General features: G+C 41.8%; 1 protein-coding gene across 4 annotated transcripts in view; it reads right to left on the minus strand.

Annotated features, from left to right (window-relative positions):
• The window catches only part of kcnab2a (potassium voltage-gated channel subfamily A regulatory beta subunit 2a), a 109,339-nt gene that overhangs the window by 67,445 nt on the left and 28,506 nt on the right, over window positions 1-13,388 (minus strand). The window lies entirely within an intron of this gene.

Consider the following 13,388-nt stretch of genomic DNA (forward strand, 5'->3'; position numbering starts at 1 on the left):
GAGCATGAGAGGGTAATTAAACAATGGCGCGCCAACCCTCCCACAGCAACGGGGAGACGGGGCTTCACAACGACCCTGCCTGGAATGGTCGGCCATCCAGTTGATTAGTGGCCACTCGGTCTAAAACAAGGTGGATCTCAAGCCTCTTCCAAGCAAAGGGTAGTGCACGACGTGTGATGCAGGATGTAGGGGTGGTAAATTGCTGCAAAGACCGCAAAGTTCATTAGCTAACCTCATAAGAGACTAGACTGTTTGATTGCTTCAACAAAATTTCAAATGTTGCAGAATGGTAGATTACCAAGAGAAAATCCAATAACTGTGACACTTGTGAGACCATGTCACTTACGTTTTGGTCTTTGTTTACTTCTAATTTTGGAGATGAACTTAAAAATGAAACATGCACTTGAACATTATAGTCAGGAAGAGAGGCGTAAGTGAAGTTATTTGCCATTGTGTCACCTTTTTTCAAAGGATTGCTGCATGTTTCCACCACTAGATGGAGTCATGTCCTCAGACTGCGGACATGAGCTGAATGAATAAATCAGACCTCTGTAGTTTCCCACAGCTATGACTTAAAGATTTTAACATCTTCACAGTAAAAGCTTGGTATACCAGTCTGGAATGATCAGAACAACTAACTATATATAGAGAGAGAAGGATAATCACATCGCAGAAAATATTCTGGTCAAAAAGGCAGTAAAAAGCCAGAAGATCTCATATATGAAGATCTGGTTCCTACTTCATCATCTTGTACTTCATACTGTACTGTACATAATGTGTGTGCAGTGCACCACAGCAAACCGTAGCTGATCCACTGCTAAGAGCGACTTGATTCTATGAATAATTCAAAGTGTCTGCCCAAGAAGCAGGCCACTGCTGTAGAGAGGGTTATAGCCAGAGAGCAGGGCATCAATGAGGGTATGGTGGGTGGTTAGGTATACATAGATGCCATTAACACACATTTAAAATACCTCGTCAGGTCGTTTCAAGTCAATAGCGTCGGTTGAGAGGGAGGGGAGCGGTACTGCTGATGTGTTAGCCCAGTTTACTGTAGTGGATTACATCAAATGAGGAGAGCCGCAGAGAGAGTGGCATCTATTGTCACCCTGACAAAGCCGTGGGCTGAGCAGCCCATGCTACCCTATTTCACCAGTGGCTGCACTCACGTGAGTCATGGCTCGTAACCGACATCGTAATGACAACGTGAAGGTGACTTTCTCTTCCCATCAATTTCCCAGGCTGCACATCAGGTGTCCCATGTTCCCAAGGACTCATTTAACGCTCCCTGCCCGTTCATTTCAATCACGACGCGAAGTGACACCGGTCAGACCTGCTATCAGGTGATCATGATGGCATGACCCTGATGGGTAAAAGGCAAGGTAGTAGATCTACTACACAGCACAGCAGAGTCCTCCTGGAACAGCTGTCATTGATGCGGATCAGAGGACACAGTGGGTTTGGGGGGAGGGGGGCCGCATGCGGTAATAAACTGAATATCTTTAGGTTTCGGATTGTCAGTGGGACAAAACAAGCATATTGAATTAAATCACCTTGGAATAAAGGAAATTGAATGGATCATTTACGCTATTTATAGGCTAATATTGCATATGATACTAGGGATGCACCGATACTGGATCAGAGATCGGGCCGATACCAACTCAAATAGCTGGATCGGATTTCGGTGATAATGGGGCCGATATCTTCAACTCAATTTTATGTTTATATACTATACACATTATATACTGGAATTATAATCCTGTTTAAGTTTTGACCAATTTGTTGCTGTATTAAAAATGTTTACACTTGAATTGTAATTCCTTTTAATGTTGGTGCACGATCCACCATCCCAATAATAAAGACCAATTAAATACATTTATATATCTATGTATTTATTGATCACATTGTGTTTTACAAAGTTAAGAAAGCAATGCTTAATTCAAGCCTGATGTTGCCTTACACATAAAAGAATGATCTCGGTCACTTCCACACAGTGAGGCATACAGCTTGTTAATTAAACACTGGTATAAGATCGGTACTTGTTATCGGCTGATACCCAAAGGCCAGGTATCGCTATCGGGACTGAAAAAGTCGGATCGGTGCATCCCTATTTGATACTAATTAAAAAGTATGCCATTTTTCATGATACTGTGACGTAAGAATGAGCAGGGACATGAGTAAATTATCGAGAAAAACTGTTTTGTCTTTTCAGCTATTAATCGTGCACTGATTTCCAGAATAACCTTGGATGAGTAAATCCCAAAAGAAGAGCGCTCAAACTATCCACTGAGTTAATCTCTCACACACACACACACACACACACACACACACACACACACACACACACACACTGCTGGCAGCACCATAATATCAGAAGAAAACTGTGCAGGGAAGTGACAGAAGCAATCAAGTGTACTGAATTCAAGTTCATTCAGTCCACAACAAGGTCATGATACCGATCCAAATAGACACCATTGATTTTAACGAAAACAGATGCAAATTCACAACACAATAAGAACATACAACTCATGCATACTTGTGTTGCAGTTAAAGTTGCATTTGAGTGAATTTGTACTGTAGTTTTGCTCAATTATACGAAAAAGATAATCATGCAAACTACATCATATCAGGTGAACAACAGTGATTGGTCAACACAAAAGGTAATTGCTAGCCCCATTAGATCACAAAACAAAAATCCTACAGAGAAGTGCTTTTGAAGTGAACAGTGGAGTGGAACCTGACCTGTCCAATTAGTGCATGTTTGCATAAATAAGGAAAATGACCACATGGGGCCTTGAGGCTCTAGTGCCTATTTTTTGCCCTCTCTGCAGTTTAATGTAGGAGGTTATCAGCTGTTTGAGCCTATTTTAGATACTCTACAAAACACTTTGTGTTTACACCTTATCACTGACTGTGGCACAATGCACCAGTCTTTCACAGAGATGCCTGTAGTGAGCTGCAGTTGGAGAGGATGCTGCTGCTGCTGATGCTGATGCTGCTGACTGCAGCAATGCGGTATATTACAGGCTCGTCCTGGCTCAAGTTAGAGGGCTCAGATTTACTGCACTAATGGACCAAGGTGCACTTTCCAGATTAAAACTGCAGAGAGAGAGAGAGAGAGAGAGAGAGAGAGAGAGAGAGAGAGAGAGTGAGAGAGAACAAAGAAAAGTGTAGAGAGAACGGAGTTGATATTGGAGTACAACCGCCCTGTTTGTTGATTTAGACACTATATATTCAACATTAAAAAGTATCACTACGGGTTCAGAAACAACACGGTCAACTGCTCCAGTTAACATTTCTTGTTTATTACGTTAAGGAATGTTTCGAGCCCAAATTGTCTCTCTATCAGGTACAGAGGAATCCATCAATGTCCTCTGTCCAGGCATTTGATGAGCCATCGAAATGGACTTCCAGTATTTTATCCTCTCACCGGTACCCCGTAGCAAGTAGCAATCCGCCCACACCAACACAGCTGCTTGCGTTTTTGATGCCCTGTTGTTGTTGATCAAAACACAGCCAGAAGCATCAAGCGTTGCGTGTATTTTTATATGTCATTTCCAATTGTTTTACTGCAATGCAGCACACAGGAATGAGCACTATTTATTTGATTTGCCTAAATTAAAAGAAAAACAAACAATACCTGCACTTTGTTCCCCAATTTCTACCACTGGTGCAACATTACATTTCGCATTACCACAAAGATAACCTGTAACTTTAAAGCCGCCCACACATGATCACTCCCCGCTGGCTGTGCCATTGTGGGGAGAGCGGTGCAGCCCGACTAGGCGGAAGCACTACCCTCCAAATTGCCACAGAGCGCTGCGATCAAAGTTAAAAATATTTAAACTTTGACGTCGGTTGCCGCAAACCTTTCAAAGAGAAATTAATGAGAACAGCTGCAACTGTTGTTGTTGCCTAGAAACCGTGAATGGCGTTCCTTGCCCTCTTTTTGGAGACATATGTGACAGCTTAAGGTTCATGCTAAAATTCTAATGAGGATTATCTTATTTAACAATGATCAGGATCATTACGTCATCATCATCAGTGAGCCGTTTCCGTGAACTAATTTACTGCAATATTGCACTTTACATTTTAGTAATTAGCAGGCGATTATATTAATCACAGGGATGGTATGTGTGGACTGGACACAGACGTCTCTGCAAGCTCATGTGGAGATACTGTTTGACTGCAGTATCAACACGACTGCTTTCTTGCAGGGAAAGCATGCAGGAGGCATTGCCACCGCTTTAATACTTCCCAGGAAAGTGTCAAACACTTCATTTCCTGCATTCTGGTGAATTTTTATGCACCAATTTTTGGTGGAAATATTTTTATTTTATGTTAAGGAAAACAAAATTCAGGCGGCAGGTGACTCAACCTGCAGTGCGCTCTCAGCGCTCTTCCGACCACAGAGACGCCCCGCAGCGGCCGCGGCCTCATGTCATAAGCAGCACATTTCCTCTGTCACACACTCAGAGGCTTCCCCCACGCATGTTTTTTTCTAACAAAATGTGTCATGATGAGTTCACAAGGGCTGATTTTACTCCTCGTGTGGACGGTGCACATGTGTTTCTGTCTGCACTCAGACTCTTTGCTCTTCTCATCCCTTTGTGTGTGCGAATGTAGACATAGGCTACATCAAAGTCCTGTTTGTGGGCAGGCTCTCACCCCCAAACCCCTCTTTCCAACTTCCTACCCCCCAACATCCGGCGCCCGTGCCGTGCAGCCAGCACCGAACCACAGATGAACCATGAGTCTACAGCAATGCAGTGTCGACTAGTGGTTTTGGTTGTCGACTTTTCTGTGAAACCCCTCATTAATGTTTTATTACGCACAGAATATGTAAACAACTTGTCTGTCATCTGGTTTAAACAGATGTTTCTCAAAAATAACATGATTATGGGAATTTTAGGCTTTAAAACATTTGTGTGCTCAACCTCGGGAGAAGAAGGATCCTGGTTTTGTTGAACTTTTCTATTCTTTTTAACTTTTCTGATCACATGAAATAGGAGAGCATGATACATGGGCTTTTCAGGGAAACTAACATTATAGTACTTCAATATGAATTAAATGAACCATTATATCACAAAAATATACTCTAAAATCATTACAAAGCATTTTTCAACACAATTCATTTACACTTTGTGTTAATTTACTGCAGTTTTTAGTAAATTCTCACAATAACATTGGTCAATATTGTATCAAATGTCCTGTTAAGTACAGATCTTAGTCACAATAACTTAATTTAAGGGATCTGTATTAACAATGTTTGCCCATGGTATACGTTTGCATAAAAATATATATTATAATATGATTTTTAAGGATTTTTGTAACTGTCAAGTACCGATATCAGTATATGATTTAAAAATTATAGTCAATATAAACTACAGACTTGTTACCTTACAGCTAGATAGAGGTGATAGTCAAAGAAGAAAGACCTGATGGAACGGGGGAAGATGGTGCCACGTCATACCTGACAACCTGAAGCCATGAAAGACATGCAGCTCCACAACCTCTGCTGTCTCATACACCTCAATCTCACCTCAACAAAATGCAAAAATTGAGTCACAAAAGGCTGCTCTTCATGCTTTCCATCCATAAATCCACCTACACCCAGCCTGAATGAATTCCCTCTTGAGACAAGGCTTACGTGAGCAAGGCAAGCAGGCAGGCAGTGCTGGCCTGGAAAGCACAGCACGGTGTTGTGTAGTATGTTGGCAGCTGTGGAAAACACACGGACCCGAGCAGATGGCTGCGGAAGAGGGAGACAGGCTAAACAGACGAGAACTGCCGGGAATATCCTACATGGGAGATCAGTCAGGCAGAGAGAAGCGAGCCCAGCCTCGTTCTCCGTCAGGCTACAAGGAGGATTCAGACGGAATCTCCTCTTCTTCTTCCTCAGTGACATTTCATCCAAGGATGAAAGTCAAAACCATCTAAAGATGTGAATCCATGTCAGGCGCATCATCTTTACCCTCACCATCAGACAGTTTGTGGTTTCATAAACGGCCTCCTCTCTGTTAGGCTGTGGAGGGCCCTTGATTACAGAAACAGTGCAGGTCACTGTCTGCCAACAGAGAAAAAAGCTAGCAGCAATTTGCATAAATAGCCTATTTATACAGTAAACTTCTGATACAAATCCTCCTCCCCCCAGTTAAAAGAAGTTAAAAGCACAACTGAGAGCTCTGCTGTCAAGAATCATTAAATTCTAGGACAGCTGCAGCTGTTTTACACACAGAGGTTTATCACATATTATGGTCAAACTTTAAGCTATGCACATCATCAGCTGCTGTGACTGGGCATACATAGATTAGAGTTCAGATGCAAAGGTGTAATGTTGGGCATTATACTAGGGTTGCTCATTTTGAAAAAAAATTCATAACAGATAACCGACCCTCGTTAACCGATTATTAACCGTTAACCTGCAAGATGTGTGCCTTGTACCAGCTGTAGTAGCACAACAGATATTCGTTGACGGGAGTCCCCAGTTCACCGTCCGAGAGCGTTAACTTAGCAGCCACGATGCTGCATGTAGTGTCGCGAGCCACTTTCCCAGTAAAAGTCACCACCGCACGTTTAGTTTAGTTTAGCAGGTTTGTCAGCTGTGTGTCTGCCCGGCATAACGATACTTTGTCTGCCGGGTAGAACTTTAGCGAGTGGTCAACAAAAGTGTGTGTATTTGTGCTACGTTAGCAGCTCTAGCATTGCCGGAGGCTTCGTGCTCGCCACCGCACACGTAGTCTGCGTAACTTTAGCGAGTTTCCAACAGACCGTGTGTGTGTTGGCGGTGAGTGTGAGGTTGTTGGTGGCGTTATAGCTGTGAACGTAGGTGTAGCGTCCAGTGTGTGTCCAGTTTATTTGTCGGTGAATAAAGGTTACGAAACTACAACTCCGCTCAAGCGAGCCAGAGACCGGAGCCGACTTCCTGCATCCTGCAACTCCGGCTCCGCCTCTTAAGGTGGGCTGTTAAGGTGGACCGGCTTTTGTCCTTAAAGTGACGAGCTGCTCCTCTGAGCCGGTCAGCTTTTGAGTTAATTATTAACATTTCTTTTAACCGTTTAACCGATAGCTTTAATCGTTAATTGTCCAGTTATTCTTTAAAATTATTTTCAGCATATGTTAGGAAACTAGGGATGCGCCGATCCGATCCTCAGTATCGGTATTAGTCCGATACTGGCCAAAATCACTGGATGGGATATCGGACGGGGAAAAAAAGTATAATCCGATCCATTTCCGTCACATACGCTCTTCTATGTCGGCGTCTGTGCCGGAGCTGTCCAGGGATCAGTCCGTCACATACACTCTTCTAAGTCGGCGTTGCCAGGTCATTTTGCCAGGGCTTAAGTCCCGAATGTTTTGAGAGTAGCCACGACAGAAAACGTAATGTGTGTGAATGTGCAATAGTGTTCGTCACAGAACTGACTGTCAACGTAAATGCAGGTCTCTAAACCAACTGTGTGTCTGACGGTCAGCAATGAGTGATTTACAGCGGGAAGAGGAGAGAAATGGCAGAGTGTTTTGTCTTCTTCATGATTGCAGCTGCCATGTTGTTTCATTTTACAAATCTCAAGTTGCATAACATTACGTTACGACGTCGCTCCAAAACAAACTAAAGCGGTAAACGACTCATTTTAATATAGATGAAAACTCATGCGAACGCACTTTGGAGAGAGACAGACAACAGAAGTAGATGATGGAGAGGTGAAGCGTGCATGCACTACACTGCATTAACTGTATATGAAAATTGTGTGTATGTGAGTGAAAGGAAACCCTTTTAATATTTCAATAAACTAATAATAACATACAGAGATGGAAGAAAAACTCAGATCTCTACAGAAGTAAATGTAGTAATACTACAATGTAAAATACTAGCTACAAGTTAAAGTTCTGCTTTAAAAATATTACGCTACTCAAGTAAAAGTACATAAGTATTAGCATCAACATATACTTAAAGTACCAGAGGTAAGAGTATTCATTATGCAGAATAATATAAATTATATATTATATTATTGTATTCTAATTATTGACGCTTCTAAGTGTTCATCCCTTTAATGTTGCAGCTGGTAAATGTGGAGCTCATATTAATAACTTTATACACTGCTAGGTCGTTTAATCTGTAATAATACATAATTTATTAGTTAATAATATTTTGTATTAATAACCTGAATCTGCAAAGTAACTAAAGTGATTACATTTATTAAACTTAGTTGTTTAAGAGAGGGAAAAATACGGTGTTGGATTGGTATTGATATCAGCAGATACTCAAGGTTGCGGAATCGGACATTAAAAAGTGGTATCGGGCCATCTCTATTGGAAACCATGTACATTTTGAAACATTTTGTCAGATAATGCTATAGTAGCTCATTTTGATCCTGATAATGTTATAGCTGCTCATTTTTTTATCAAATTGTCCAGAAACCTACCTTAAAAAATATGACAAAAACAAAGACAGTCTTTTGCTTTTCTCAAAGCTCTTGTGCATAAAGAAGCCATGAAGTATGCCCATGAAGTGTAGTACATATCTCGCACTACCTGGTTATTGTACAGTATGAGATGTATGGTCCCAGGTTGCCTGTATCACTGACAGCATGAAGATGAATCAGCACTCCGTATGCCCTTGCTCAACATTTCCTTTATGCTGATCCCTAACATTAAAACATGGTGCTACAGAAGCTCCTACAGAAATCGGCTACTATTCATTACAAATACAAGTCAGGTTTACAGACCACCTGGAAATATGAAACGAATGAGTAGAATATCACAAGCGGCAAGTTGGCAAGAGACTGTACAGCTAACTTGGGCCTTTGAAGCTGAAATGAAGCCTTTGCTAGCACTGCGGGAAGAGAACATGCTGCAGTGAACCAGGAGCACCGAGCGGCACACTGCAGTAGAAATATGAAACCATCTTTCTCTTGTTCTGTGTCCATCCCAGCTCTCCCTCCGTCTGAACACCAAAGACAATGAAAATTAGGGCTGGAGAGAGACGTGTGATTTTAGGAAGTGTTTCTGTCTCGCGCCAGCTTCACACCCCGGCACTTGGCAAATGGTATTTGAACTGAAATTGTCTGTCCAGATAGAGTGGACAAAGACGGAGGAGCTTTAGGTTGGACCATGTGCTCAGAGCTGTTAACCTAAATAGGTAGTGCTTTTAAACAACTCCCCCCACACTTTACAGCACCACTAAGTTCAATAAACTGTGTCCTTGCCTTTCTGGCAGGTTTTCACGCCAGTTAAAATCACAACTCTAAGCACCCATTCAAAATGTAAGATAAGCAATACTACTTTTCTTTTTTGGCATGCCTGCCAAACCCTTCCAGTACACATACTACTTTCTCTATGCTTTACATCCCAGATTTCTTTCACTAAGCATAGCTTTCCTAGTTTTTTATTAGGCTTGCCGCGGTAGTCGGTGTTACCGCTGTTACACGTTGGTCAGGCATACACCAATTGCATTACTTGGCCACCGCCCACACCGTCATTTTGCTTTTTTTTATAGAAATAAAACCCATTTAGTTAATTTTGGCGTATCAGCGCTGTGTTATCAATACATAGTCGGACGACAAACGCTACAATCTGAATGTGAAAGTGTCTGCTTCTTACAGTGTCTCAGCACAAAGCACCAGGAGTCAGATTTCACACAGGACGACAGAGTTGACAAGAAGATGGAGGATATGGTGTCAAAGCGAAAAGTAAAAGCGCCTATTTGGCGGATTTAAACCCAATCATATAAGGGAACCATAACTTTAATGAGGCAATCGCCGCGCGGAGGACGGAGCGGTCACAGCCGGTGTGCACGGTGCAGCGGCTCCAGGTGGAAACCTGCAGCCTCGCAGCGAAAGCTCGACCGGAGAGGCCAGACACACAACCATCCGACGGTAAAGATCAAAGTAAGCGCTCTACATATATTGATCTTTTCTTGTAAAAATGTCCGGTGTAATTGGTAACACCGGTGTTGTCACATGTTTATTTACTGGTGGGAAAATGTCCTCACCGTCACATCCCTATTTTGTATCCTTCTTCAAGTACTACCTATCAGTTTCATCCGCATCACTGCGCATGTAATGACACATGGGCACGCTGTACAGAGGAGTTAAATCTTTAGTTGTGCAAAGATGAGCAGAAAGCGTTAAATTGATACAAAAACAAAGCTGGGCAGAGGGCTACAGAGTGGTGAAGTCGGTCAATACACCTAAATCCAGACTGTCATCAGGGGGGATTAAGAGGACAGCAGCAGATCAGTGAAACGATATTAATAGTAGTTTAATTCTGCACAAGACATACAGTAACTTTTTCAACAACAGACTTAATGGCCTCACTTTTTGCTGCTATAGCCAAAGTAAGAATCTATAATATTTCTACTTAATATTGCATCAGCTTTGACCGCACAGAGTAGAGGTTTTAATGTTCATATAACTGATGGATACAACTGTGGCTAGGTCTTCTGTAGTGGCTACAGACTGGAACCTGGGCTTCTAAAAAAATGAATAAATACCTGGTGACATTTTGGTACTGCCCTACTGTAACACACTTACTCTAACACAAAACCAGAGAAAAGAGTCAGCCTACCTAGCTCGCCATCTGAGCTGGGTAGAGGAGGTTGCTGGGTTGATGCATTAATAACCATAAACACAGACATTATAGCCAGTGGTGATATTGAAGTTATCTGCTGGATTTAGTTTACATGTAGTCAGCTTGCTTCCTTGGAGTCTGTGCAGATGGAAGAGAGCCATTTCAGCAGATGAGAGTTGTTTAATCCTGAGCCTCTGCTGCTGGTTCTCCATTTATACAATTGTACTTATCATTTAAATAGATTGTTCAATAATTCACAATGTATTTTATGCATTCTTCCTAATGTCTTCACATATACAAGCCCTTGATACCTCTCGCATTCTATTTTCCAGCCGTACGGGATTCAATCTTCTCCCCCAGGGTGCTACTGCGCCACTCTGACGAATGCTGTTGTTTCTAACGGACGGGGAAAACAGAGCGTACGGTCCAGAGTTACTAATGAAATCTGGCGCAAATGCAGTAAGTGGCTGCCGGCGCTTTGAACAGACTGTGAGTGGCCCCAGGAGAAGCAGCCTGCGGCGAGTAACAACCAACACACACCTTCTGAGGAGTAGGAGAGGAAAGGAGAAAAACACAGAAAATAAAGAATGGGGAAAGGTGGAGGAAGAGAAAGTAGAAGAGAAAACTGCAGTTGAGCAGACATTGTGGGGAAAAAGCTGAGTAGGCACTAGAGAGCCGGCTGGTCCAGGGAGGCCACATGCTGCAGAACAGCAGTGTTATGCATCACTCCTCCCACTGTGGTCTCTCTCCATCTCAGACCTGCACTTCTCTCCTCTCGTCCTGTAGTAATGATTGACACTTGACTAGTCACATATTCTGTATCTATCATTTTGGAAGTAATGATTATGATCATACAGAAGAGCAAGCGAATGTTAGCGCTGTATAAACATACAGTACACAGTGTGTATAATGTATGCATTGTGCAATTTCAGCAATACTATTTTGTATTTAATTCCACTGTTTCAAACTAACGCAATTCTGCAATGTCTTTGTTTTAGACAACATAACTATGACTACATGCACTAATAACAGACTTACTTAGCTTGCAGAGTTTTGCAAGGAACAGTATGTTAGACCACTCAACATAAAATATTAAACGAGCTTCTTTCTGCACTCTATTCAGCGGTTCTGTGTTTAGACATGGGGATATTTCACTAACAGACTCTGTAAAGACATTGCTGTCAGTCTCCTACAGATATTTTAAAAAGGTTTTAAGTAGGGCTGTCAATCGATTAAAATATTTAATCGTGATTAATCGCATGATTGTCCATAGTTAATTTAGATTGATCGCAAATTAATCACACATTTTTTTTCTGTTTAAAATGCACCTTAAAGGGAGATTTGTCAAGTATTAAATACTCTTATCAACATGAGAGTTGGCAAATATGTTTGCTTTATGCAAATGTATGTACATATTTATTATTGGGAATCAATTAACAACACAAAACAATGACAAGTATTGTCCAGAAACCCTCACAGGTACTGCATTTAGTATAATAAATATGCTCAAATCATAACATGGCAAACTCAAACCCAACAGGCAACAACAGCTGTCAGTGTGTCAGTGTGCTGACTAAACTATGACTTGCCCCAAGCTGCATGTGATTATCATAAAGTGGGCATGTCTGTAAAGGGGAGACTCGTGGGTACCCATAGAACCCATTTACATTCACATAACTTGAGGTCAGAGGTCAAGGGACCCCTTTGAAAATGGCCATGACAGTTTTTCCTCGCCAAAATTTAGCACAAGTTTGGAGCCTTATTTAGCCTTGTTGACATGGTTGGTAACAATGAATTCCTTAGGTTTTTGAGTTTCATAGGATACTAGTATCTTCACTCAACTACAACCTAATAACCGCAAGTTGCATTAATGTGGTAAAGAAATTTGTGGCATTAAAACAAATGTGTTAACACGTTATTATTGCATTAACTTTGACAGCCCTAATTTTAAGCTTTTATTTGTCACCAAAAGTAACTAACAATGAGATAATAAACAGGGGTTCTGTGTTTGTCTTTCTGTAGAAAACTCGGCCAGGACACATGAGTGTTGCAAAGATCAACACTGTGACCTTTAGGTAATGGGATGATCTCAGTACAGCATCCTGCTGCGACTTCACTGGAACAAGACATGCTTTTCCTATTCCTCTGTGTGTCATTCTAACCAGTGCAAGGTCACGGAAGAACTGAGAAAATGTAAGAGAGAGGTGATGTTTCCGTGCTATTATTACTTTATTCTTGCTTTTACTTTTCCAACTGCTGCAAATGTGCTTTCACACATCTCATTTCAAGTGTTAGTATGGTCGCGCATTGCACAGGAAACCGCCGCCTCCTCTTGACTGTGATGCAGGCTAGCTTCAGTTCAGCATCTTCACATACAGAGTATTGACACCAAGAGTTAGGTTTGAAGTTTTAGTCAAAAGAAGTTGGTTATGTGGTGTCCGACTAGTAATGATCAGGGTTTTTTAATACCCACGCGACCCATTATGAGAGCCAATCAGCATTGCCCAACCCGCAAAAAATATGCGTTATCCACCACCTGAATTCGACTCGCAAACCACCAACTTTATGCATTATAGTAGCACAATTGTCAGGACTGAGGACTGAGACAAGGATAGACACCAAGACCGAGCGTGTGTGTGTGTGTGTATGCGTGTGTGTGTGTGTGTGTGTGTGTGTGTGTGTGTGTGTGTGTGTGTGTGTGTGACATAGAGAGTAACAAAGAGTGACAGACAGAGGGGAAGAGAAGGTGGAAGGTGGACTGATTGCACGCAATGTTTCTGTAAGTTACTAATAACTTACTCTGAACGCTGCTTTGTCATTTT

The sequence above is a fragment of the Sebastes fasciatus genome, chromosome 1 (genome assembly GCF_043250625.1).
Source record: "Sebastes fasciatus isolate fSebFas1 chromosome 1, fSebFas1.pri, whole genome shotgun sequence".
Lineage (NCBI taxonomy): Eukaryota > Metazoa > Chordata > Actinopteri > Perciformes > Sebastidae > Sebastes > Sebastes fasciatus.